Consider the following 27,313-nt stretch of genomic DNA (forward strand, 5'->3'; position numbering starts at 1 on the left):
TACTAGGAAAACAAATGTTACCTTCCACAATTATGTGGATATATTTCTCACCTCAAACACATAGACAATATTTTTTGTAAACATGTCCTAAAAGGGAAAACTAGAAATACGCAACACGGCTTATTAACAAAAGGCTTTTTGGTTCTCTTTATCTTACTTAATTTTTTAGTAAATAATAATAGGTACTAATATAATTTTCAAAATCAGAAAAATTGTTGGAAAAGTAGAGGGCTTCAATTGGCCTGTACACTGTCTTATTTAAAAATTCATACTCGGGGCTGGGGATTTAGCTCAGCGGCATAAGCACCTGCCTTGCAAGCAGGCAGTCGTGAATTCAAGCCCCAGTACTGATAAAAAAAAAAAAAAAAATCATACTTAAAAATACCTCTAACATTACACAAACCATTTAGAATTATAATTTAGCAATGATCCTGCTTTGAAGCTCGGATATCAGAGAAATTCAGGACCAACGTTCTAAGATGATGTGTACAAATTGAGATGTTTCTCCTTTTGTGAGGACAGTAAACAGTTATACTAAAATGGTCATATTGAATTAATACTCGGATTTTTTGAGACATTGTCAAATATGAGTACTTTAGTTTAGTGCCTTGAATTGCTCTTGCTGAAGGCCTTGTGAATATAAAAGATGAAAAATTATATAAAATTAAAAGGGAGCTATCTTCTATTGTTACACTTTTTTTCTTTCATATCAGTTAATTATAGCACACAAGACAAATGACCCGTAACATACTAATGTGTGTATCTTTCTCTAAGGTTCATCACAATCTTTCATATTCTAATATTCTTCATTTTTGTTAATCAATCAGTGATTTATGTGGCAAAGTTTACATATATGCTACCCTTATTTTTTTAAATATCATTAAAGAAGTGGTCTTATTAAAAGACAAAACAGTTATTTAGAATCATAAACTGATTAAGATAGCTATCACTCTGTATAACCAGAGAAGAAACCTAGTTATGTGAAACAGTAATAGTTAACAGTAAAAATTAAAATGACCTAAGAAAAAGCTATATTGTTCTTATCTCATAGTTGTTTCTTTCTGGTTATTATTTAACTGAATTTTCAAGCAGTGAAAGCAACACATACAGTATCAAATGTGTGTATTTGTGTTTAGTAAATATATATATATATATATTTAGAACATATCTTTAGTATATAAATAAAATATAGAATAGTAAATATACATAACTGAGTCTTATTTTTGTATATTTAATCATTAAGATTATTTTAAATAATTTTCTAGTTTCATATTTTAACTGAAAAGCATTTAAGTAAAATCATTGATGCTTTCTACAATTCAATTCTGATCATACAAATCTGATATTACAATCAAAGGCTACACAAAACTTTTCAATCTTCTCTTCTAATCCAAATAGGCAACACAAATTCATTCCCAGGATACATTTAGGTTTATAAAATGGTAAAACTCAGTAGAAGTCAAAATGTTATACTCCATGGCCAGAGAGTTAGCTGGGTATAAGCTCTACCTGGCAAGCGCAAAGTCATAGGTTCAATCACCAGTACCAAAAAAAGTCACAAATATTATATTATTATATGTTAAATTTATTAAGTAATTATCTTTGAACCACAGGAATTTTAGGAATCATACTGGATTTTGATCAGTTTTATTCTTTATATTATTTATTAGTGTGAGCAGGAATGATATAATTAAATATAGCAATATACAAAATAAGCATCTTATCACAAATTCATTGATCTTTCAACTTCAGAAATTAAATATCAATAGTTAAAAATAAAATATAGTTTACTTTTTTGTGGTTATCCATAGCGTTTATTTTAGTTATCTGTTTCAAGATTGTGTGTAAGTTATCGTGGTGTCAAAAGAAGGCTGATGATCACTTCTTACACCCATGTACAAAGCAGGTTCTTCCACTGTGCTATATTAGCAACCAAAAATGCCATTGTTTTCATCATAATTTGCTTCCAAATTCTTACATTGTTTTATTCTTTTCATGCATTCCAATAATCTATGGATTAAATATATTTGGAATTAGTTTTATCTTGTTTGATTGTGAAATATATCATTCTGGTTTGTCTTCAACTGCATTGAAATGTTGATTTTATTTCTAAGCACATTATCTAAATGCAGGAATAATTGGAGTTTATTTCAATTGTGTCACTTTATTCAGGGAGAGCTCTAAAAGGAACCTATATAAAGAACAGTAATTATATTACATTCAGTATTCTAATGTTGTATCAGGTGCTAGAAAAGTAAGAATATAAATTATTTGGTAACTAATCCACAGAGAACAAGTTTTGTTTTGCTTTCTACCTGTGCAAATAAAATTAAGAAAACAATCAATATTTGTTTTCCACAAACGTTTGATCTCTGACCCAGATTTATGTCTGGGTGTTTACTTGGTTTGTGTCATTCTCAAGAGATTGGCTTATTAGAGCCATCTGAATGTGACTGAAATCTAAAGACAATGGTTTGTTATTTTCAGAGAACTACTTCTCAAATGATTATGACTAGCTTCACAGTGTTAAAATGATATGGGTGTCCATTTGAAAAAATTATTTCAACTGTTAATACTCCTTATAAATTAAATATAAATTTTGTGACATACAGTACATGTTTAGAAGCAGTACATTTTAAAATTATCAATCTGTTCTTCTACTTATGCTTCACATAAGAATGAACAACAATTTGAAGCTACCAGATCAATTTTAAACACATTTATTTGCAGTTGGTAACTATTCAAACACAGATATTTATTTTATTGTTATTTTAAATTAGATTATCTGTTAGTATAATTTGGTTATCATAAACTCATAATTGTGAGGATTACAAAAGGCTGTTTCTCTCTCTGTGTTGTCACATCATTGTGTCATATTGATCTTTTCCTCAAACTTTCCACATAAAGTCCTCATTAATCATATATTCCAGTGACATATCAAACAGGTAAGCATTCAGGTACTTACTAATAGATTCACAATATAGGGACAAAAATGCTCACACAAATTCACAAATTGATACACAAATATTTGCCAAATGCTCGTTATCTTTATATATTAACCCTGTCTTCACTACTTTGTCCTATACATGATAATAACCAAAGATCATTGAAGCTAAATTTATTTGCTTGTAAAGCAGGTAAAAACAAAAACAAAAACATTCTTTAGTAACCTTTTAGTAGATTCAAAAGATGAAAAGTAGATTCAAATATTCACCCTGCTAATTTTACCAGATATTTGGCGTAAGAAATATGGAATGTGTTTACAATGTCCTGTTATATTTAATTAATACAAAATAGGGTGAAATGAATTAAATCACTGCAGCCCGATTTAAGATTTTTAAAATGTGGTTTCCTATTAGTGTACTTTTGCAGGATTTAGCATTTACAATCCTCTTATGGAATTGGTACATATTTTTATTTTAAAACATGATTATACATACCTGTTACGTACAAAAGTGATACACTCTTCGTTAAACACTCAGTTTTTTAGGAAAAATAAACATACAAATGGATGCATTCTGTATGGTGAATTTTGTCTATTGTGAAAAAAATTTCAACATAGTACAGGTACAAATAGTAGGAATTTTGATCGTGGATTAGAATGCCTGATACAATCTGAAGAAAAGGTAACATTGAATTTGAGTTGTTAAAACATTTGTAAATATTGCAAGAATGATAGAAAATGGAGAAGAGGTGTTCCAGGTAAATATAGTCGGAATGCACGTGAAGATGTGAGGTGACCAGAGAAGGACCAATGAAGGAAGTCGCCAGCCGTTCACTCACTATATTTAAAAATCAGCGTAAAGGATAAAGAGTAATAAGAATTATCAAGACCCTTCCTAAAAAAGGATAAGTCATCTGTTCTTAATTTAATGAGTTAAATGACTGTACTAAATAAGAAACTCCATATTAATAGTAGTTACATAAATGATATTTAAATTGATTAGGTCAATATAATCTCCCACACAGAAATCCATTACCTGAATTTTAAGTTTACTGAATAAAAGAAGATCTAAAATACACACAATGTAGAAATAAGAAACTTAAAATGATGCGAGTCAGGAAGAAAATATGACAAACAGATGCCGAAGAGATCTTTATTCTGCAGATCTGACTCTACACATTATTTTCTTAGGAAAGAAACAAAACCTCGAGAACATGAGTAGTTTCTTGACTTTTCATTAAGATACTAAGTTGCAGCCTTGACACTATTTTCTAATAAACTCATTTGACCTTTCATTCAGTGAGCTTCTCTCAATGCTTTAAAATTACAGCCATGAACACAAAACAGTCTGGAAAGAGAATGAGAGAAAATAGATTTTTTAAAAAAATCTTAATTTTCAGAGATAAAAAAGCATTTTTATATGCAAGTGCTAAGTGTGTTGCTTCTGTTACTTATGGTTAGAAAACAAAACGATTAAGATCTGTTATTCAAACCTTATTGTACCTTATGTACAACCTTCCTGTGTGCTGCTAAAATTGGGATTTTGAATTAATTATTTTCTGCCAAGAAATTGTCACTGGCATGTGATTATGTATTCAAAATTAATTCACCCTTCACTTGCCCCATTAAAATAATTTATATAACAGAAATTCTGACAGGTACTTTTTAAATTATTGAAGGACATGGGAGGTACACTGTAAGTAATCATTACCACATTAAGCATGCACCAGCAAGAACACAGATAGATAAATATCTGTGATTTCATATCCTTGGATACTCAGAGAAGAAAAGCAGTTCTCCCAAAAGAATGTATTAGTATTTATTTCAGACTGATTGGTATTTACTCAAATTACTTAATTGTTTCTGTTTTACAGGTAATCAATCATTTATTTACCATCAGAAATATTTTATTCATGGGGTAGTGGCCCAGAAATTGGAACTTAAACTTTATTTTAAAAAAATGACAGAATATACTTTTCTATTACAAGTTATGATGAATTTTATAGCTGAGAAAGTGATGAGAATTATAGTACAAGGTTAAAGATAGTACAGCAGTTATAATTTCATTTTTCCATCATCATTAAATTGTATGTCTCCTTTTCTTAAATGCTGGATATATCCTTAAGAGCATTTTGTATTATTAATAATTTGGTGAACACGGAACATAAATATTCTAGATCTTAATAGCAGTTTTGTGCAGGACATTTTTATATGGTTAATTTTATTCATGAAATAAGATTTTGACCACTAATATGATTATTACTGATAATTTTCTATCACTGAGATTCAGGTTTTCACGAGGTCTTACATACTTTCATTTAAATGTTTTATGTATATCATGATTTTATCTTGTACAGCAGAGCCTTCCAACCAACAGCAAAAGATTATAAATTCTTCTCAAGCCCACATGAACATTTTCCACAATATATTGCATGCTAGTTCACAAAAAAAAACCTTATCAAATTTAAGATTGACCTCATTCCAAGTTCTTTTCTGACTACAATTAAATGAAGTTTGAAATTATGAACAGTATAAAAGTTGAAAAAATTCACATGGAAATTAAATAGCATACTCTTGAACAACCATTGGGCTAAAGAAGAAATAAAAAATTAGAAAATATTTGACACATGTGAAAACCAAACACCCAAACCTACGAAACATAGCAATATACAGGGGAAGTTCAAAATAACAGACACTTACACTTAGAATGATGAATTAAAGATGAAAAGTAAACAACCAAGCATTGCAACTCAAATAACTATAACAATAAGCCCAAAACTGGCAGAATGAAGGAAATAATAGATATAATACGTAAAATAAAGAATAGAAAAGCAACAGAAAACTTAATGAAACTAAGAGCTTATTTCTCAAAAAGTAAACATAATATTAAAAATTCAAATAAATCATATTAGAAGTGAAAAATGAGATAACAAATTACCATAGCAATTTATAAACACAATCATTAGGAATTAGAAATTGTATGTAAACAAACTGGAAAATGTACAAATGGACGCATTTTAAGAAACACACAACTACCTAAGACTAAACCAAGAAAAACTGGGATCTTAGAACAGATCAAAAGCATATAAGGAGTTTGAATCTGTAATCCAATGCCTCCAAGTGAAGTACAGAACCAAATAGTGTAACAGCTACAAGGGTGAATTCTATCCCTGAAGAATTAGTTACAGTCCTCCATTTCAAAATTAGTGCAGGAGACTGCAATAAACACACTTTAAACCATTTTAAGGAACTGTATATTGGAAGATAATGTTCAGGGCTCATAGTTACAAAGAAATCAGTGCCTGAAATCAAAGATTTAAAGAACAGAATGACTCTCCTTAGGGCCTAATGCAACTGGTAAATTTAAGCTGAAGCCGATATCGATATCGATTTACTATTCTGAAAAACCTATAGCTTTCAAAAAATACACAATATATATATATATATATCAGTATACTACTAATCTCTTCCATTGTACTGCTAATCTCTTCCATCAATAAGAATGGTAGTGCTTTGATTGATCATATTTTCCTGCCTACATTTTGTAATCAGAGTAACTACTTTGAAGGTAACAATAAGCAGTATATTAAACATTGTTAATTTCTTATTATGCTGTTTCGAAATTCTGTATCTTTTTACTCTCTTTTGTTTTAAATAAAAAAGAATTATACCAAAATCTATTCCATTTGTGTTCTATTAATAGAATGATACATTTAGATAATGCTATATCCGTCTAACAGATATCTTAAAGACGCTTTTGAGACCTACTGCTCGGAGGCAAACAATAAGATCTACTGTTCAGGGACAAATTCACCCAGATTTTGGTTGGAGATGCAAATAATATTAATTTTTTCCCCCTTACAACTGCTAATTACACATCTGTTCTGCAGTCCACTGATTAAGGAGTAATTTTGATTCTCGGTCATTACTTAAGAGATTTAGTTTATAGGTTATAAATAGGCAAAGTGAATTGAAAATTTGGAAGATATTTAGCAGTCTAACTACCACGAAGAACACTCTTGACTCATGGGAGGTAGTAAAAATAGCAACATTAACAGGAATTTGGAAGAAATTGAGCTCCACTTTCATGGATGAACACAGATGACTGCAAGATTTCAGTGGAGGAGGCAACTATAAATGGGCAAATGATAACAGAACTAGAATTAGAGGTGGTCTGAAATATGTGACTCCATTGCTGCAGTCTCAGAATTCAAACTTTAACAAGTAATTTTTTTTACATGAATGAGTAAAAGCAGTTGTTTCTTGACTTGAAATCTCCTTTTGAAAAATATGAAAACATTGTTGAAGATACAAAATATAATTAGACAACTTAAACAACAGAATGATTTGAGATTGATGTCAATTATACGTGCTCTATTTGCCAAGTGGTAAATAGCATTAAATGCTAGAGAACTTAATGAAAGACGGCCAATTAAATCAGAAATTCTATTGCTGTCTTATTTTAAGAAACTGCCACAGCTATTACACTCCACACAACTCCTCCTTTTATCAGTTAGCAGCATCATATATTGTGGCAAGACTCTCCACCAGATTACAAAATGATCATGACTTACTGAAAGTTCAAAGATTTCTAACACCTTTTAGCATTAAAGCATATTGCACTTGAGATATGTTCACTGTATAATTAATAGGCTAGCATATCATATTAATGTAACTTTTATATGTGATGGAAAACCAAAAAATAATGTCACCTTTTTTATTGCAATATTTGCCTAATTATGGTAACCTAGAAACAAACCTTCAGTGTTCCTGATGTATTTCTATAAATTAATGAATATTTATAGACCATTTAATTTTTTGGAAAATTTCATAATTCTTAAACAGTACCTGATATACATTCCATGGGATCAAAAAAAGAACCTAAACTTCAAGACAAAGCAATCTGACCTACTGAGTATGTTAAACTGAAGGAAGTTGAGAATCCATGGAAGCAGAAAAGTCACACTTACATTTTCTTGCCACCTCTGTTGATAGTCTTGGAGAGATGGACTGTTAAACAGAAAACCAAAAAAGAATACTAATAAATAGGGCTTGCTAAGTCCTTTTCCCAAGTATATTACCATTAACTCAAATTCTTCACTCATAATTTACTAATTTCTTTGGGTTTCCATTTCTCCAGACTCCTGTGTTACCCAAAATTTCTATTAATTTATTATGCTGTTCTCCTATTAGTCTCTCTTAATGTCGAGAGTTGTATCACCCTTCGTTATGGCTTGTGTCTGGAAGTTCCCCCAAAGGCTCATGTAGTCATAAGTGGCACTTTTCAGTGGTGGCAGAATCTAGAGTGTGTGATGCTGAGATCAAGACTGTGTTATTACTAAAGTACTCCAACGATTGGTTAGGAATAATTCTGGGTAGGATCAAATATACCCCATAATGAGTGTATTAACCAGTCCAAAGGCAGGTAGCCTGGATAAAATATAAAGGACATAAAGAGTGCTGCTGAGGTCACTTGCTGCTTGCTGCTTTTGCTGGCTTTTTCCAGCTATGAACTGTTGGTCCTCTGTGATACCCCTCCGCCATGTGTATCCCTGCCTTGAAGTTCGCCAATCATAGGTTGAATTCTCTGCAAACTACAAGCTACAATATACCTTTCCTCCTTTAACTTGAGTGTTGAGTATTCTGCATCAGCAACAAAAAAAGAAGATACCTGCAACAGGTGTTCAAAAGATACAGCCTTCTCCTCTTTACACATGGTGCTTAACATCCAATTATTTTAAGTAGCTTTAAATGTGTAGCAGAGAAGCTGCTGAGGTATGAAAATTGTTGAAGTTTTCTATTGGAACATGAAGATCTGTAAACACTTTGCTAAATAAGCCAATAGTTCCATACATTTTGGTTCTGTGTATCTAATGTATGCATTATATTTCTGATATTCTTATTTAAGAAGTGTCTTGATTACTTTTTTAAAATTTCATTTAGTCAACAATTATACTGATTACTTAATATATTAAAGAACTTGTGTGGGCACTAGATCAAGCCGCCGGGTTTGTAAGAGCTACCAAATAAGCTAAATACAATAAATTTAATACGCTTAATAAGTATGACAAGTGGCATGAGGCTTGTAAGAGTTGATAGGGACAATGGATATTTAGGGAAAGACTTCTATAAAGGCCTTTAAGCTATTCAAGCTGATTCTGAGAGACAGGAACTAGTCCTTCCATGATAGAGAAAAATTCATGATGGACAGAATAGTTTTAGAATACCACTATAATCTCAGCAGCAAAATGTTTGTTAAATATTTTAAATATATTTAAAAAATGGTTCCTTCTTTGAATATGAATTTAGTCTGTGTTTATAAGCAGTTTTCCAGGAAGAGAGAGAGAGACAGACAGAGAGAGAGAGAGCACAGAGAGACAGAGAAGAGAAGAGAAACTGAAGGAGAAAAGAATATTTAAAAAGTTTCTACAAAGATTTAAAATTTGAGGTATAAATGCTTTAAATTTTGTATAGAAAGTAAAATTTTTAAATGGAGAGAAGGTGGCAAAAATTGCCTAATTATGTATACTTTGCAGATAATATAATCATATTATCTCCTAACTTAAGAGCTGTTTTTTCTTTGTCCTTTATTTCCCTTCAAATAATTGCTTATCAAAACATTCCGAAGTCCTACAAATATTAGTAAGTACACTGCCTTCATATTCCTGTTGCTTGGGAGGGCTTACTAGGTTTTCAGGTCACAATCTAAGAAGTGGGAGATGTGAAGAATATCTCATTTATATGTGGTGAATTAAGCACGAAAGATCTAACAGGTTCCCCATAGTAATGCCCTAATTATGCTTTTGTTCACTAATAGGAAAATTCTGGCTTGTGTTGGATGTTCCACATTTTCACAACTGGGTTAGAATTAAAAGAATTATATCACGTAAATGCAGAATAAAGCCATCATTTTTTTCCCCCTCTTGGAAGAGTCTTCCTTTTTGCCCTTGCATGAAATGATTGCATTTGTTTTACATTGCAATATGATATATAATAAACAATTTTAAATTAAAAAAGTAGAGAGAGTCTTATCAGTTTATGCTGCTAATTTACCCACACTAAAGGCTGTTGTCACGGCATGCTAAAAATACTTTAGAAAGATTTCACTGATTGCTTTCACTAACTACCTCTCTACCATTTATTGGCTTAATTTTGCACAAAATGAAGAGTGTTTTAAACCCAGAAGAAGATATAAAGTTTTAGTTTTACATCCCCCATCTTGGAAACAATAAAATGAAGACAGCTTTCATAGACAGTGTATTTGCTAACTTTCCCACATCTGAAAATATAAATCCATCCTACAGTCTCTTAGCACAATCTTAACACACAAAAATAAACATCTCTTACTTTTATGTTCCTTTCACATTCTGAACAGTATCTTTCTTATATTACAAGTTATGCCTTTATCTTTCAAAATACATGGAATGATAAAATGGAATTTCCACGGGACAAAGTCTATTGTAAATGAGAAAAGTCTTTGTTTTCCAAAGTGTTTTCTTTAGTGAGGCCTGTTTCAAATCAGCGCTACACTTTTCAGTATAAATTAGTGAATTTAAGTACATATCCCTTTGTCTGAATACATAAAGGAGGCTCAGAATGCATTCATCGAGACCTGAGTCATTAAAAGGAAAGTATCTGTAACTACTGACTTCCTGGAATAGGTTACTGTGCTTATAGGACAAACGCTGATTGATTCTTTCTTTGCAAAAAAATGTGCATATTAAGAGATAACTAAGTTTTTGTCAATCTTTTTGTGATTGAAATGTTCTAAGATATCATTTAACGATGTGCAAGTTATCAGGCCTCTAACAGATAAAAATTCAGCAGTGAGCAGCCTTACGAATCCAGCATGCACCATCCAATAGCACAGGTCTCAGGACCCCTGAATGTGACCTGCTCTCAGAGGAAACCAATTTAATGGTCCATTGCACACAGAACAGTATGTATGAATCACAAAACCACCAGATAAATTAGTGACAGGTACATATGAATAGGATTCCTTCTAAGTCTCTTATCTACAGCCAGGCAAGCTTGTTTCACCCTCACCTTCAGAGATAAAGCCTCATGGCATGTTTCCTTGGCAGATTCTCACAAAGCAAATGGCCCCCATCATCCATTATTGGGGAGAAAATTTGCTTATTATTTCAGGTACTGTGACAGTAAATGGGATTCAAGTGAACGCTATCTGCCAGTTGAAAATTCATCAGTTGATTACCAGGACTCACGCCTTCTCTAACTTAAATAGGCTCTCGTCTATCTGCCGTCTTGCTTTTATTTTTTGACAGTTTTGATATCAGAGAGTTGTAGGCATAGTAAGGTTTAAGACCAAAACAGCAGGTTATCGAAGACAACTTATCAGAGGTCAAACAGGGAAAAGAGATGCCAACAATCAGAAAGGAGGTGAAAGACAGATCTATGACAGAACAAGGACAGAAGGTAACCAAGGCTTCATTTTTAACCAGTCACTTACTGTGTTAAAAAACAAAAAACAAAAAAAACAAAAAACTACACACAGGAAAACCAAGATGCTAAATATATATTCTAAGTATTTTTGAGTGATGACCAGAGATTTTTAAAAAGGTAAAAGTTTAATTCTGATATATCTTATTAACTTACTTCATAAATACATTTGCACATGAAATTCACATAAAAAGACCATGTGACTTAAATTCAGTGTTGAGGAATAGCATAATTGCTTTGTGTGCTTCAAAGCTAAATGCTTATTAATTACTATAATTCTTTTAAACAGCAGTAAAACAGACACAGCCTTAGATTCTGCATTTCTTATAGTCAAAATTTATACTTAATTGAGATTATCTCATTCTGTGTCTTAATAAATGCCCTGTCATGTCAATAGATCAGATACCCAGCTGTATAAAATTCAATAATAAATCAACAGGACTCACGGTTTAGGTTCTGGAGAGGTAGTCTTTCTCTTAGGGGGCTGTAATTTCTGAGTGAGTCTGTGTCAAATCAAAACGATAAAAATTTTAGTTTTCTCTTTCATTGCAATTTAGAATGCACGCAAATAAACTCCAGCTAGTCAAGAAGAAAAAAAAAATGCATTAAAGTGTACTGATTTGTAAATTTGGTCCTTTCATATATGAAGATGATGTTTACCCTTTGTCTCCTGCCTTATCTTTGCAAATTTTTAGCAATGAACTCACTAGTACAGAGACTGAAGTAAAGCTACGGTGACTTAATGAAATTCAGGTCTAGCATTAAGCTCCATAAACACGCAACATGGTTAGGCTTTGGTAACTGGGAGAGACACTTGATGTTGGAATGGGAGAAAAGACTATATGTTAAACTATGTACAGTATAATATATTGTGCTAAATTAACTACTCTCCTATACATGAGGTAAATCAGAGGATTCTAAACATATATATATATATATATATATATATATATATATACATACATATATATGTATGATACATATATATATATGTATAATAAAATAAAACTTGAAAATATTAGCAATAACATATTTAATGTCACTTTGGGGAATATAAATATAGTTATTAAATTTACTTCCTTTGAAATTACACAGGTTTTATTAGATCAGATATATTTCCTTTACAATCATAATAATATAAACAACATTAAACACCATTTAAGATATACAACAACTTTAGTTGATAAACAAGGAAAATTATTTCTGTTCTAACCACAGTACTGTGCTTATGATATTGTTTTTTTCTACAATGTACTATAAAGTCATCAATAACTTCTTAGAAGCTATAGTAAATATAAAACTAAAAGGCTTAATCATAATGATATACTCTACTTGTGAGGCCTCGTAATATAACATTATTTTATTTTTATGAATTGTAGAAGTGTAAAAATGAAATCAGAGTAATTAATTTGAACATTTCAGAAGCTAAATGTTATATGTAATTTTTTCAAATGTATTATAGGTGCACATTTTCAAATTTATCCGTGTATGATACCTATATTACCTTATTGAATATTAATATGCATCATGACTATGCTATTATAGTGAATTGTTCAAATTTTCTGGTTATTTATTAATACAAGAAATAGGTCTTAAATGTTTACAGTTAATATTCTATTCTGCTTGATTAAACTTAATATAGATTTCTTCCTGACTGTAGGACTCTGACCTCTATTCTTAGAATATTTTATAAACTTCATATTTGTAAATTATTTATCTTCCTTTGTTTGAGGTGTAAATCTTATTTTGGCTCCCTGCTGATTTTACAACTCATAAATGCCTTTCCCTAAGAAATAAAAAGAAAAAGACAGTGCCCCTATCTCCCAATTTCTACAAGAGAATAGAATACTAATTTAGATAAACAGGATTAATAAACACCTGTGCCTAATGACATTGACTCACCTCCCTACTAATGCCTGGTAACACTCCATGCTTAAAAATCCTCCCACCTAGTGTATTAGCAGTTAAATGTAATCGTTCTCCCTGTTTTTGTAATTTATCTTCAATATCTCCTTCTCTGTGTAACTCTTAGTGTGATGAGTCGTTCATATTCTCAGTGTCTCTTATGTACTAGTAGGGATCCTGATGATTTGCTGATGTGCAATGTACTCTGTATTTGCCTTCATATTGCCTACAATCCACCAGGAGACACATGAATAAACTGATGTTTAAAATAGAATATTATCAATGCCATAGCTGGAAGAACAGAAGGAAGGTATTTGCTAATGTTAAACAGATGATGAAAGTGTAATAGAATAAGTACACTGAAGCCATTACCGGCAACACCCAAACTTGGTTTGAACAACAATGGAATAGAGAAAATGCTCCAGGAAGAGGGTCAGGCATAGGGGTATGTGTGAAAACCTGAGAGGCAAATGACTAATGCAGTGGTCCGTAAGCTCCGAATAGCTGTATCACAGAGTTACTGAGGAAAAGTGGCTGGAAATGAGGCTAGAATATAACAGGAGACAGATAAGGAAGAGATAATGAATTGTGTACTTGTTCATTCATTTTAGTCAATATATTAACAGGGAAGATGGCATAACTTAGTGATCTCTGCCAAGGCCTGTGCTACCAGACCCAACAGGTGTGAAGTCTGACTCCATCCCTCACCAGCTGTGTGATATTGAGTGTGTTGTCCAATCTCACTTCACCAAACTCCATTTCATATTTGGGGATAATAAAATACTTACTGAGGTTTTGGGAAGATTAAAAGGATAATTACACTTGAAATATTCAACATTAGACTTGAGTACATAAAAACAACTTATGATGATGATGACCATGACAGAAAGGAATCTGTGACAATATTGATGATGAAGTATGTATCAGTTTCTTGCAGCTTGGTATTTGAAAGTGAAGAGAAGATGCTAAAGTCTCTAAAAAAGACATATATTACCAAGTTTATATTTCAAATACTTTTTGGAAATAGCATTCAGAAGACAAAATCATTTTTGAAAATTGAAAAATTGACTGACATGATACAGACAAGTAATAATAGTGTCGGAGAACAGAGAGTAGCTAAAACTTTGAATAAATATTCGCAGCCACATTGATTAAATCACAGTGTGCAGAAGTATGAGCGATTGGTGATCTGATGTACATGCCTGATTGTAATCGTTAGTAACATAGCCTTTTATGTGTAAAAGTATCCTGATTTGGGTAGCAAATCTTAAAGTAAAGGTCTTTAAGAGAATAAATCATGTTCTGTAAGGGAGTTTTATGTAATGAAGCAAATCAGTGAATAGTTGTGTCTTCCAAATGTAATAATATATTAAAGAATAGCTGAATGCATTTGACCACATCTGTCAGGTAGGCCTTTATGCAATGTATATATGCAGGTTTGCTCCTGAAAACAGGCCTATGAGGTGCTTACTATTGTTGTTCTCATTTTACAAATGAGAAAACTGCAGCATATGGAGGTTAAACAGTGTGCTCAAGTGACAAGCTGGGGAACTGGGTGCAATCAGGCCTTCTGGCTGCAGAATCCATGCACTTAACTAGGAAAAAAATTAAAACAAAGTACCTCTCAGAGTATGCAAAGCTCTGAGTGGGTTTCTGTAAATTTAGGTGATACCAAAGAATCAAACAATTCATAGGCAGTAGCAGATAAAACTAGTTTGAAAAAGAAAGGGAAAAAGAACAAAAATTCAAGTAGTTTTGAAAAAAAAGTATTTCCAATAGATTTTAAAGAATGAACAACTTTTTTGTCCCTTTGAAAACAACATATTATTTTAAATAAAATTTATAATGGTGCTTGTGTTTTTCAACACCCCAGTCAAATGTAGTAACTCAGTCTTCTATGTGATCTTATGTTAAATATATATAAAATGTTTTCCACCTCTTTTCTTTTAAATTGTGTCAGATGCTTTGTTTTAAGAACTAGAAAAGTGACAAGAAATTAGTAAGCTTTTTATTCTCTGAAGACAAATACTACCACAGTGAGTTACAACTGCACATCCAACAGAATTTCCTATGTTCAATAAAATGAACAATAACTATTTTGCAAGGCTGAGGAGCACAAGAAATTTATATTTAATGCCTGAAGTAATGTGAATTAATACAACTGCTTCAGTGGACTTTTGGTCAATGTGTTAAAATTTATATATGCACTACTAACTTACACCTCTATGCATATACCCTAGTACCATATGCGTATATGTGAAAAATTATTACTCTTTATATAAATCAATAAATGAATGAATAAATAAAAGGATATCATATAAAAATGAAATACCAACTAGTGTTGTGAGCAACGTGGGAAAATTACAAATGTAATGTGGATCAAAATAAGTTACTTGACATACAGAGTATAGATTAATAAGTAGACATGCGTTTATATAAAATTAAACAAGTAAAAAAATTGACAGAAATTATGCTAGTAATCAGCTTTGGTGAGAATGGTAATCAGATAATTATTGACAAATTTCTTCTGAATTGCTAGCAACATTCTGTGTCTTTTCTATGGTAATTCGCTAAACCCAAAATTGTTGGATACTATATTTAAATAAAATATTTTAAGATCTCTTTAGTTACTGGTCAGCAGTCCATTAGCTATGTTTTCTACTTTTGTAATTGTTACTATTTTTTGTTATTTTCACCTCAAATCAATCTAAATATTTTAGCTTTTGAACTTTCTACTATGTGTGCTATACTGAGTCTCTGCATATATCTCCTGTTTTCTGTTTGCCTAGTTACATCGTACTCAACCTTCCCACCTAAGTAAACAACACTGCATGAGGATAAGAACATGGACTTCTTGTTTGTTTGTTTGTTTGTTTGTTTGTTTTTTTCTTTTTTCTTTTTGTGCAATGGATCGAACTCACCACCTTGTGCTTTCCAGGCAGATGCTTATGTTACTGAGCTAATCTTCAGCTTCTTGCTTTCTTTAGTCTTTATTTCTTGTGCTACTCTAAGAGAATATATGATTGGAATATTTATGCACAGAAACTCATTTCTTACACTTCTTGAGGAAGATAAGTTCCAGGTCAAGGTCCAGGTTAAGAAATCAATGGTAGTAATTGCTACTCTTCACATCCAATATGGCTCACAGAACAGAGAGGGAGGAACAATTCATCTTCACGTGGCAAAATAAGGGTAAAAAATGACTTATATCACATGAAGCACCATTTACAAGAACCTTGTTCCCATTCATGAGGAAGCTTCCCTGATGGCTTAATCACCTCTTAAAGACCCCATCTTAATACCATCACATTTGGTGCAGCTGAGTTTTGAAGGGCACGCATTCAAATCAGAGCAAGAAAGATTATGACAGCACAAAGTCTCTCTCCTTCCTAGCAAGGGTCAATTATTATTTTACAAATATTTCTATGGTTATTGATAAAATTATTATCAAGAATATGTCCCTCAAAGACAGAGGCTCTGCTGCTTTTTATATTGTACTGTGTGGGCAGCACCTTGTGCAATGTTATCTCAATAAACAGTTGATGAGTAAACAATGTTTAACTTGACAGTGAGCCAGCATTCCTACTCAGTGATTCCTAAAATACAGACAATAAATGTTATGAATTAAACTTACAAAAATAGGCTGTGGCATATAGAGTGTATTTTTGTTTTCTTCACAATAACTATATAACTGTATGTGTTATTTAAGATCTAAAGGTAAATAACAAAACTACAATATTGATAGTTAATCAAATGAGTCGAACAAAATTGAGATAGGAAATCCAGCGTTACTTATACCACCAAAGACCCAGTTTCTTTTATGCTTCGTAAAGTTTCTAGATTCAAGATCTTTAAATTACAGCTGTGTTGTTCCAGGCAAACTTTACAGGTTACAGAAAACCGAAACCAGGACAAAGTGACATATGCTCACTTTGAAGCTCCAAAATAATATGTGTTCTTGACACCCACAAATTAACTACAGTTTACATCTTACTGGAAACAGCTGTCAGAAGTGAGACTGTGAAAAGTATATTTTAGATAAATGCATTGCTATTTCAAACACTATACTGATCTGACAGTAAACTAAATTAAATAAATAGAGAACACTTTTTTTTTCGCACTCCCTTCCTTCTCTTCCAGTATTGGGGAATTGAATCAGAGCTTTGCACAGCGCTACATCCCCAGATCTTTCCTTATCTATCTTCAGAAAAGCTCTAAGTTAATAATTTACCCAAGTTGGGCTGGAATATGAGATTCTTTGTCTCAGACTCCCAGAGTATTAGACGTTACAAGCATGTGACGCCATCTCAGTTTGATTTTTCTCTATCCTGAAACTAAATGTGTTTTTCTCACTAAACCTTTGGGTAGAAAGTGTTGGCCAAATAGCATTAGATGTATGTTCTGCTTTTAATCTTTTCACTTGAAATTCTATGAATGGGAATCCAAGATAAGAGCACTATTTATAGCTAAAACTGTACAATAAAAGATTAATCCAAACATCATGAATGCTTAAAGTTTTTTTTTTTAAATTACACTAAAAAATGGCCTGCCACTTTTCTTCATCAAAATAAATTCTCCACACTTGAACATAAATTTAGCCCATTTTTCTTGCCACTTCGGAAGCATTTCTGGAAATTCTCTTTTATGACTGTCTTTACAATGTGTGGCCAAAAATACTATAAATGCTGCCACTTTGTGTCACATAAGAGAATGGCAAACCTCATAAATAATATTAGTGTATCGTCCTCTATCATATTCACTGGATCTGCTATCGTATAGTTTCTGGCTTGTCCCCAATGTCAAAATAGCTTGGGAAAGGTAGATGTTTTGAATTTATTCTTGATAGCAAAAATAAAGACTCTTACAAAAGAGGACTTCCACACCTACTTCAAAGTGGCAAGAAAGACAGAGTGTGTGTTCAAAGCAAAGGGGACTGTTTTGATGTTGATTGATGGCATCGTGTCTTTCTCCTTAATAATTTTTTAAACATTCACTGTAGTTTTGAGCATACTTTGATGATTGTGGCAAGCCCAAACACAAACTCCTTAAGCCCAAACTAAGATCCTCCGTATCTGTGGATATAAAGGAGCAACACTGTGTCTTCTGCTCTGCCCAAATATATTTCCATCAGCAATCTTAAGAACCATATTTATCATCCGTCTTTCCCAACAGTCCTCTTCAGTGCTTTTTATGGAGAATCTATCAGGCAGTCCTTGATGCTGAAAACTACTGAAGTTAAGACAAAGCAGTGAGAAGGTGTTTCCTCCCCTTCAGCTTTGAATGTGTTATTTTAGGTTTGTACACTTACATAGGAGGGAATGCTTTTTATTTGACTATTTCTTTGTATACCAAACAGTGAATCCACACAGGGATGACCTGAATCAGTAGAAGTCTGGCAGCTTTGCCATTTCAACCTGGGTTTTTGATTAATGTTACTGTTACTAGTTCTAAACTGCAAAGAAAACTATCTAGCACAGTGGAGTGTGCAGTGAGCAGGGCAGAGTTTCAAATTTAACCTCCTTGCTGATGGCCTGATATTTGAATTTCAAAGAGAATTTCCTCAGGAAAATCTAATAGAGTGAAATGCAAAAGAAACAAACACTTAAGAAGGGTTTGTTTACTCCTAATAAACTTATAAGGAAGATGTTATTTCCAAAGTATCAAGAGGGAACTATAATGTGAAAGGAAACTGTTTTTATATTTGTGCTTAGTTTTAACTTCCCTTCAGGGACTCTTCTGTCAAAGGAGAATTTATTTTAAATGGATCAGGTATGGCCCTGAAGAACCTGACTGCTTCTTTACTCTGTGACAGTGTTGTTAATCCAAAGAATAAAGTGTACCTAAGGCAAAGAAAAAACTGACTTTTGAAGTACTTTTAACATTTTTTTCCAAATGCTGTTGACAATACAGTCGAATAAAATTAAATCCTCTCTCTGTATTTTCTCTTAAAGGTGTGTGAAACATCCATGAGTTTCACCCTATCACAACAATATGCTAGACTTAGCTAAGAAAAATGTCACCTGTTTTAAGTGTTAAGATAAGCAACAATATAGTTTGCATTTCTCTGAGGGTGTGCGTGTGTACGTGTGTATGAGCACATGCGTGTGTGTGTGTGTGTAGGGGCAGGAGGTAGAAACTGAAATTTAAAAAGAAGAACCAAGGAAAGGTTTCCCTAGAGGAGTATGCTGCCTATTGTATTAATTATATGATGCATTTGCTCAAGAAAATTCGTAGCATGCTTCTACTTAGCTTGAGACTATTTGGGGAAATATTGATAGTGGGTAGGCAGATAAATAATAGATAGAGAGAAAGGAGACATACTGGATAATTCATCAACTGAAGTTAATAAACCACAATTTATTTATCCATTAACTTGTTGAGGCATTATTGTTAACAAAGAAAGAATTAACAAAGACTTGTCATTTAAATGCTTTTAATTCTCTCATTAGAGGATACCTTTAATTTTTAGATTGTGCCTAACACATCAAGATTAATTATGAAGTCTTAGCATTGCATTACCAAAAATCCAAGACTATGGAGAAAAAGTAAACATACAAAGATATACAGATACTTTCTAGTTCTTACATAACAAAGAATCTGTCTCTGCACACCATGAGACAAGTCCCACTTGACTGAGTTACACAAGTATACACTGCTAATCATTAGATTTCTTTGCTTGATGGTGCTGCCAATAAATTTATTAGATGTTTTCAGTCTTAAGTACTTGTCACTTCTCATAAACACACACTTTCATTGTTATGGGTGATACACTGTGTCAACTTCAGAAGTTTAGAAGTTTAATGAGAGACTCATTCGGGAGCCAGGATCTTTACTTTGTAAATATCGTTAGCCTGTGTAAGAGGAGGACACAGAGAATCTGTGAGTGCTACACCTGCCCTGAAGAGAGGAGAGGTGACCTGCATACAGGGAGGAGAATAGGTTTGTTTTGTCTATTTTTGCTCTGGCTACTGCCTTGAAATGTTGCCCCAGTGCCATGCAATCCTGCCTTGGAGCCAGCTGATTATGGAGTGAAACCTCCACAGTGAGCTAAATAAACATTTCCTACCTTCATGTTGAGTGTGAGCTATTTTATCCCAGCAATATAAGAAAAGTAAAAGTAACCACGAAATTTTTGTAGTTCTGGGAAAATGCATGGCTAACACTTAAAACTGAGGTTCACTGACAGAAATAACTCATCTTCCAGAGATACGACAAAACTCCTAAGGTAAAAATAAATATGATTCACAAAATTCCTATTCAGCAATGTCTAGCATATTTTGTACAACAAGATATTTATGATTGGAAGAAAACACTCTTGGTCTAAATTAATAAAACATTCTGATTTCAAAATTATATACACAGACATATAATACACACTATATATCCATCTATATCTATCTATCTATCTATCTATCTATCTATCTATCTATCTATAATTTCTTTCTTTGCATCCTTCCTCTATTTCATAAAAAAGAAAAACTTTGGGTATTTATGCCGAATAATGTTTGGTTAATCTTGTGTAGCCAGTGTTTCATGTTTAATGAAACAGTGACAGTTCAGCAGAATGATAACTAAAATTTGCTATATCCATATTTAAGAATGCCTTCTTAGTCACTCTTAGAAGTTGCTTAGTTCAAACTCCTCAGATTTGCTTAACATTTATTTTATTTGAGAATTTTTGCAAGACATATTTCACTCTAAATATTTAACAATACCTGATACTCTTTTTCACTCATCTTTCATAAATAATCAGCTAAGATGACCTCTGACATACAGGAATACACTGAAATTCTTGTGGATAGGGAGATGATGCTTAGAATTAATCAAGAAAAAATTGTAACTTGCCTGAAGCAGAAAGAAAATAGAGGACAGTATTTTAAACATGTTTCTCTATATTAACAAAATAATTGGAAATATAAAATCAAAATACAATCACATATAATTATATTGTCTTATGTAATTATTAACAGTAAAATAACATTAATACTTAGCTTATAAAAAGGTTTTATAAACTATAAATATGCAGATATGGTTACTTAAAATTTTTGAATCGTAATTATTCTGGACAAATTAAGTAAAATAAAGAATGTACTTTTGTGCATTGAGATGTTCATGTTAACAATATTTTTAATGATGAGTATGCCCAATAACCTAAATATCTGATTAAGGTAAAATAAATTATTTGATACCATTTTTTAAAATAAGAGTGCTAGGAAATTCATTTGTATATGAAAAAAAAAAAAAAAAAACTATAGTAAGGCTATCTCAGCAAAAATGATATCCATGGTCAAAAAATAAAAGAGCCAAACACAGGTTAAAATATGAAAGAGTTTCACCAAGATCGATCTACAGCTATAAATTTCCTAAATTTTTTGTGGTGAATGTGTGAAAATCACAAGAAAAAGTAGAAAATTGTAAATAAATTAGAAATAATTTAGTTCTATCATAAGACTAGACTATGGAGTTTTGAGTATTTAATAACTGCTAAAAGTCAGTTACTTTTATTAAGGTAAGGTAATGCTAATGGTTTGCACTAATCAGCCAGAAGGATTGATTCCACCACTTATTTTTTTATAGGAAAGACTACTCTGTAATTTATTTAACTTTATATGCACTAAGAGCTTAACTCTGGAAAGATCTTGATGAAAATTGAAGGCTAAAACTTTGACTAAACTTTTTAAAAACATTTAATTTTTGAGTAGATAATACATACACATGAATCAAAGAATGGCAAAATAACACACAATGAAAAAAAAATTCCCATCTTCACCATCCATTGCTTATTTTTCCCTTTTTCTATATACAAGCACATCGCTATGTACATTTGTTTCCTTTTTCATATACAATCTACCAAACAAAAATTACTGCACACTGATTTTTTCGATTAGCAATATATCATGCAAGTATTTTCATATATACTGAAATTTTGCCTTCCTCACTCCTTTTATGACCACCTAGCATTCCATCACATGGTTGCAATATGCTCTGTCCTATTCATATTTTGCTAAAAAAAAAAATCACTCAGTATTTTCAGTTATTTTTTCAGTTGTACTTGTAGGTTTGCTACAAAGCAGCAGAGCCCAAAGGACCTTTTCTCCCTTTTATAGGTTTCTTCTCATACACAATACAATTTCTTTGGAAATCTTGCTGATTTACTTTAGAAATATATCCATAACTTAACTATTCCATTTCCATTCAGCCGTCGCTGCTCTCACCTGGATTAAATATAACTGTCTCTTAATGGTCTTCCACTTCTAATGCTGTTTTCCCTCCTTTACAGCCTAGTGTCAAACAACACAAAGTAGGAATTAAACTTTTAAAAGATAAGGCTGAATTTAAGGAGCTGATAAGAAAAATATATATCATGCCAGCTCTCTCACTGAGTGTAAGAAATAACCAGTATAGAAGTGGTTTTTCTGTTCCATTATTTCCTCTCATCTCTTGATTTAGATTCCAGACCAACTAACGATGGAGAGATTAATGGACTTAAAACTCTCAAAACAAAATCCCGCTTTTAGCACAAACCGTGAAAGACTTTTGTCCTTTGGAATGTTAGAGAAATCTGTCTCTGTCTCTATCTCTATCTCTTTCTCTCTGTCTCTATCTCTCTGTCTACACACACACACACACACACACACACACACACACACACACACACTTGTTCTTTGCCCCTCAAGTTCTACCTACTTATAGGAAATACAAAGGGTGTATTATCTTGTAGTGCTTGTCATAATGTCAAAAGTTGAGGTCTCTGGCACTGAGTGAAAGCTGGAGAAAGAGTATAAATGGAATTTATAGATTTATCTCTAAGCTATATATGTGTGGCACTGAGGAAATACATCAAAAGTGTCAAGAACTTATACATGGTATTTATGAATTTCTAGATGAAATCTAGCAACTGTTGGTATATTATGTTAGAGTTGGCCAAGATAACACTGCAAAACTGTGATAACTATGTGGACATTGGAAGGATAGCAAGGAGAAGTTCAGTCATATTACTCACATGAATCAAGAAAATCAAACCAAACAGAAAACAAAAAGGTCTCCAAGGATTTTAATAGCCAGAATGTCATGTTCCGATACTCAAAATTGCTATGAACTAATAAACTATTAATTAGCATTATCAAAGAACTAAATATAGTTTAATAATTCCAAATGGGAGCAAATTAAAAGTTAATGTTCATTTGTATTTCTTGTGTGCAACATATGATTTACCCAGTTTAATTTGATCACTTGTTTTTAATTGTTCAGTTGTCTGAATTCTTTCTATAGTCACCGTGTTAGCATGACTCATATTGAACAATAAATCAATCAAACAGAGAGCCAAACAAAAAATGCAAGGTAGGATGTGTAGAAAAGGAATTCTCATACACTTTTAGGAGGACTGGGAACTAGTATAAAAGTATCATGAAAGTAGAATAAACTAGGATAAAAGTATGAGATTGCCTCAAAAAACCTAATATAAACCTACTATTTATTCAGTTGTTATACCCCTCCTGGCTATATATCCAGACTTATCCTAATCAAACTATTTAAACCCAAATATTAAACTAAAAACTTTTTAGGAAAATAGAAAATTAATTTATTGTATAGAACCAAAAGACAAAGGAACATATCCATTATATAGTATTAATAAGAGATTTACAGATTCTTTTTTTTCCCCCCAAGGTACTATACAAACTGACGATAACCCTTAAGAGTAAAAGCAAAACGCATATATTATTAAGTAAAAAGTTAGATTTTTTTCTTGTTTAATTCACTTTGCTCAAAAAAGACAAATGAAATTCTTTTGGCAAAAGAAAAATAATAACAGGAAAATCTTAAACCTTGAGGATGACAAAAATGTATTTGGAAATACAAATATTTATCTCTGTAGAGTAGACTGTATTTTCTTACTTAAACACTCTAAAATATGGGGAAATGTTGCAAAGTATGTGAAGTATACATTATGATACCACAAAAGAGGGAACCTAAAATTAAAACAAAACAAAACAAAACAAAACTACAGGTAGTTAGGCATCTATGTTTTATTTGAAGTGGTATGTTAATTCTCTATGAAAATTACATTTATATATTTTAATTCCTACACAAATATGCTAGGATACATAGTTGAAAACTACAAAAATTAAAAGTGAATGGATGAATTATAAGAAAATTTATAAAAGCGATACGAGAGGAACACCAAAATCACAACCAATGACACCAAAACAGAAAATAACCAGTAATCTAATAATAAAAAGTAAATTTAATCCAATCTAATCATATGAATAATTATAATAAATGGAATCAAAGAACCACTTCATGAGACTATAGTACTTCAGTAGACATAGTGCCTACCATAAGAAATATCATGAATAAAACATTTTGAGAAGACAAAATATTGCCAAACAGAAAAAAAGTAGACAATATAAGACTCAGCTGAATAAACTGCCATAAGCTCATTTTAACCATAATTATATAAAGAAGCATAAAAATTATATTAACAATGATCAAAAGAACGTGAAAGTGAGCCTAGTTATGTTCAGACAAAGTAGATTTTAGAATCAGGACAAGTATCAGTGACCAAAAAAAGTATACAATGACCAGAATAAGGATGAAAAGTCAATACTTCCATGATTTTATACATTTAATGATATAGATAATGATAGAATTTAAAATTATTAAAAAGTAAGCTGATAAACTGGGTGTAGTGGAACACTCCTGTAATCCCAGCACTGTGGAGGTTAGGCAGGAGGGTGATGTGAGTTTGAGACCAGCGTAGGCTGCAAAGTGAATGCAAGGCCAGCGTGAACCTTGCAGTGAGACCTGCCTCAAAAATACAAACAAATAACTGATAGAGCTTCAAAAAGTTCCAGATGATGCCTGAAGACTTCAAAACTCCTATAAATGTTAATCAGTAAATAAGTGCTCAGCAAATAAGCAAGACTACTGAATGCTTGCATAATGTCACCAACATAAAACTGCATTCAGCAACTGCAGAATACACATTGCTTTCGAGTGTATGTGGAGCCTTCACTGGACAGATCATATCATGGATAACGTAAGGGATTTAAACTTAGAAGAAATGAAGTCACGCAGATATGTTTTTAATCCAACAGTGCTATTCTGGAAATTAGTAACCAACTTGTATTTAAAACAATCAGAAAATATTTAGCAATTCAATAACTGATTTGGAAAGATAGTATATATATATATATATATATATATATATATATATATATATATATATAGTTCTACAGTTTTGTCTTACATAATGAACTGCTTTTCTCTTGTCTAGAAATAAAATGACTGCACTTGAATGTAAAGATCACCTATTTTTAATCTTACTAGAATATGTTAGATTATTTTATGTTGTTTAATAAACTTAATAAATGCGTACTTATGAGTATTTTCTGTGATCTCATCAGATGAGATTGTGAAGAAAAATCCTACTTTTGATAGCTTCCTTGTCTTTCTCTGCTTTTCGAGTCCTACCTCACGTATTTCAATTCACTTTTAAAAAAATTTATACTGAGACTACAGAAGAGTCAGATTAACTACTATACCAGAATGGAGTCTTGGAGGCGCCAAAACGTTTTTTTTTTTTTTTTTTTTTTTCCTGTTCATTCAATAATGATCATTACCTTTCAAGTTTGTAACATTTAGTTTCCTAGGAATAACACAGAGCTCACAGTTACAAATGAGAGAGTCATGGTATAACCTAATAATGTTAGAATAAAGGTACATTACAGATCAGAAAAGCAGATCTTCCCCTTCAGGCAGTGACAGAGAAATCGTCCACCTGGGAGTGATATTTGCACTGAGACTTGAAACATAAATGGAAATCTTCAGCCCGGGAAAACCACGTGTTGAAAATATCAAGGATTCAATAAACAGAACTTGTGAGAAAAAGGCAAGTATGTTGGCATATTAAACCAAATAATATATGAGAAAATTTTACTGGTGATGAGCTCTGGGCAGTTTGCAGGAATAAGGAGTCTCAAGTGTCTTTGTTACTTGCCTGAGGGAGAGGGCTTTCCTGAAGGAGGATGGATACAGGTAGACAGGGGCTTTCAAAGGGAGCAGCTTAGCAGATTTATTGATTTGAAAGGTCATTGTGGGAACCGCGTAGAGTCCTAAGAGTGAAATATATATGGGTGATCCTGACCATGAAGCAAAGTAGTTCTGCTCCCTAGTAAATTGCATTTTTTATCCTCCTTTTTTTATCTTGTTAATCCTTGCAAATTCTCAGAATCAATATTCATGCATAAATCCTTGGCTAAATTTTTTCAACAGTAGTGACTCTTAAGAATAACGTTGAAATACTAAACTAAGTACTTGAAATACACAGGTAAACAACTTCCTGCCTTGTAAAACTTTTCTCCTTTAGTACTGTGGAGAGGAAAGGTGGTCCTTGTTATTGCGTATTAAAAACGATTTCACAAAATCATGGACAAGATGTTCTATACATGGGAATAAAAAGAGTGGGATCTTAGACCAGTTCACCAGGGAAATAAAATGCATTCTGAACCTTGAAAGATTAATACAACTGCAAAAGTTGCTGACTCTCCTAGGGTTAGTGTTAGTTATGATTCTAGCTGAAGAGGACTAAATGTTCTAAAAGCCCTCTTCCTTTTCTTCTTGACCTTTACCACTCCCTCTTATATCCTATTTGTCACCGAGACTTGCTGCCCCGTTCCGTGTACTGTGTAAGTAGAAAACTTTGATTCTGACATTTATTTCTCTTAAATGCTGCCCTCCATTCTCTCCCTGCTTTCTCTAGTTTCCCCCCATCTCTCACTTAAACCTGGGTAATCACCTCAATCCAGGACAATCAGTCTTCCACAGGAATGCAGGAGGGAAACTTCTAAAAGATAAATTTGTCCTTTTGGTTTCCTTTCTTAAATAAAACAATAGCAAAAGCAGTCAACAATCTTCTGTTGCCTTCAGGGAGAAGTCCAAAGCGCAATCATGTCACGGAATCCCTCACAAGAGGATAATAGTTTGTCTCGTTTGTTCTGTTGC

At 32.3% G+C, this 27,313-nt stretch overlaps 1 protein-coding gene across 20 annotated transcripts in view; it reads right to left on the reverse strand.

Annotated features, from left to right (window-relative positions):
• The window catches only part of Mgat4c (MGAT4 family member C), a 698,044-nt gene that overhangs the window by 312,008 nt on the left and 358,723 nt on the right, over positions 1–27,313 (reverse strand). For 10 of the 20 annotated variants that reach the window (XM_063255250.1, XM_063255244.1, XM_063255241.1 and 7 more), the window contains 2 exons: positions 11,851–11,907; positions 7,915–7,954 (listed from right to left, as the gene is read on the reverse strand). The exons of 3 other annotated variants lie outside the window; for them this stretch is intronic. The gene's annotated coding sequence lies outside the window, so the exon portion shown is untranslated. The remainder of the gene's footprint in view (positions 1–7,914; positions 7,955–11,850; positions 11,908–27,313) is intronic. 7 more of the 20 variants (XM_063255252.1, XM_063255261.1, XM_063255247.1 and 4 more) reach the window with 1 other exon arrangement.

The sequence above is a fragment of the Cavia porcellus genome, unplaced genomic scaffold, assembly GCF_034190915.1.
Source record: "Cavia porcellus strain 051 isolate PalLab524CR breed Dunkin Hartley unplaced genomic scaffold, mCavPor4.1 scaffold_8, whole genome shotgun sequence".
Taxonomy (NCBI): domain Eukaryota; kingdom Metazoa; phylum Chordata; class Mammalia; order Rodentia; family Caviidae; genus Cavia; species Cavia porcellus.